The sequence below is a fragment of the Oryzias melastigma genome, linkage group LG24 (assembly GCF_002922805.2).
Source record: "Oryzias melastigma strain HK-1 linkage group LG24, ASM292280v2, whole genome shotgun sequence".
Classification (NCBI taxonomy): Eukaryota; Metazoa; Chordata; class Actinopteri; order Beloniformes; family Adrianichthyidae; genus Oryzias; species Oryzias melastigma.
In genome coordinates, this window is record NC_050535.1 from 20095644 (window position 1) to 20098201 (window position 2558).

A 2558-nucleotide genomic window follows, 5' to 3' on the forward strand; every position below is an offset into this window, starting at 1 on the left:
TTTATTTTTTCTTTTATTGTGTTTCAAGTTGTTGAAGCTGAATTCGCAGAAATGACAAGTTTGGAAAGCAAAGTGAAGTAAAATGTTTAGTTTTTTTTACAAATTACTCAAATCTTTGCGTGTTATTCATATGATTATACGGTGTAAATGTGATTAAAATACTTTACCTTTATTCTATATTTTTATCGACTAAATATCTACTGTAATTTCGTCGACTAAAATTTGACTAAAATTAATAGAATCAATATGACTAAATTGCGACTAAAACTAAACCCTATTTTAGTCAAAAGACTATGACTAAAACTAAATTAAAATTCTCTGTCAAAATTAACACTGATCCAAACAGCACCTGTGAGTCTCAGTCTTCAGTCATGGAGAACACAAGCTTTCCCATCCTGAGGTTTTCCTTTCTTCCCTTTCATCCCAAATCAAAGTCATGCGGTCATGAGTAGATTGAACTCTTCTAAGGTGTTTATTTTATTTATTTTAGGGGTGTGTGCTCTGTTCTTTGAATTCAGTCAAAGTTAGTCTCCTTAGGAAATTATTGAAGTTATTATGTTTATCATGATTATATTTATGGTCTGGCTTGGACATGCTGCACTTCATGCATATTATACTCAATCAGTGTTTATTTGGTGTTGGCGGCAGCAGAGATGGATGGTGTAAGAGAATATTTTTGATTTAATTTTAATTCCATTTTACTCTTGTATGTAACCTTTCAATGAAGCTGTAACCTCTGAATGAACCTAGTGGGCACATTAACACATGCCTCTGAATGTATTCTCATATGCCTAAAACAGCCTGCAGTTCGTTAGTATTCCAACGTAGGAAGTGTTTGATGTTAAGACATTGATAGCACGTTGACCACGAGACAAATGCAGGATGCAGAGGCTTCTGCTGACCCCGAGATAAATGCTGGCTCTGTTAAGACACAGATAACAAGTTGATCCTGAGACAAATACAGGAAGCACAGGCTTCTGTTGACCCAGAGACAAATGTAGAGAGGAGCCCAATAAAGGGTCTGCATCTTGTCATTTCGTTGGAACCCTCTAACAGAGCTTTCCCTGCACGCTCGGGTGCACCACGTGTATTTTTTTCTGATGTTATTAAACACTTGTGTTAATCTTAAGATGTGTCTGCTCTTCCATCGGATTCTACATTTTTCCACAACAATGGTCACTTTCACCGTCGCACATGATGGTGCGTTCAGGGACCCTGGTAAGTTTTATATTAAGCGGCTAAACAAGGCCTTCATTAAGTTTACATGTATGTTTGTATTAGACAAGTTTGACACACATCATTCATTCATTCATTCTTTCATTCTTTCAGAACGTTAGTATTTTTTATATATTATTTTCACAGTTTATACATACATTAACACACAAGCTCAATTAAAACACTTTTTCCAGCAATAACACTGGACGAGCATCAGATGTTAAATTCATTTTACGTCATTTAGCATGTTAAATCTGTCAATAGGCGTGTTTGAGATTGTCTGCGCAGATCGCCTGGATTGCGGTGCATGTTGGTTAGTTTCTTGCACTGACGTCAAATATGCGCCGTCACAAAGTATCACGAGAAAGGGGCGGGTTCAAGGCACCTTCCTAAGCTAGCACAGCCAGAAAATAGGTACTGCGCTGGCTGCAGGCCGCCTTCAGGACTACAAAACAATGCATTGTGGGAAACTGTGTCCTCACAGTTCTTGTAGTTTGGTGTGAAATAACTGGCGCTAAATAAAGGACATCGGTGTATTTTTTTACTCTTTCTAGAAGGTAGTGAATCACTGATGAAAAAATAAACAAGATTTGAAATAATCTGTGGTCATATTTGTTATTGTTGTCTCTAAAACTTAACTTTAATTTAATTTAATTTATTTATTTGGGACAGTGCACATGCAATGAATCCCGCGGCTATTTTATCAACAGTTTTACTCTAAAATATGTTAAAAAATAATATAAAAGACACAACAGCACAAATCATACTGGGAGGAGTGGCATATTAACTTTCAGCCGAATGGTAAGGACAACCCCCAGCTTCATGATGGCAGCAGCAGCTTGTCACTTCACATGCGGGGCCACGTTACTGTCAGGGCTCAACCAGGAGTGACTTCCTCTGACCACCAGAGGGAGCCCTCACCAGAGTACTGACTAATCTGTTCCCTTCCTCTCTCAATGTCCCATAATGCATCTGCCTGCCACTCCTGCCTTCACCAGCTATTTCCCATTCAAGTTAATCACCAAACTGTATTTAACCCTGTTCACCACTCTGCTCCATGCGAAGTCTTGAATTGTTTCCCTGGTACATTCAGTCTGAGCGTTTCTACTCTGCTTGCCTCTCTGTGTTTGAACCCTGCCTGTTTTTTCATCTCCTGCCTCGCTCCTTGTTCTGACCCTTGCCTGTTTCCTGACTACGCCTTGCCTTGTGTTTACCTGCTTCTCGTCATCATTAAGACCTTGTTGCATATGGATCCAAACGTCTCAGCCTCTTCTTCACAGTTAGTCTGATCAGATGCACGTGAGAAGCGCGTTCAGCGGTATTTAAAATAAATAACCATCCTA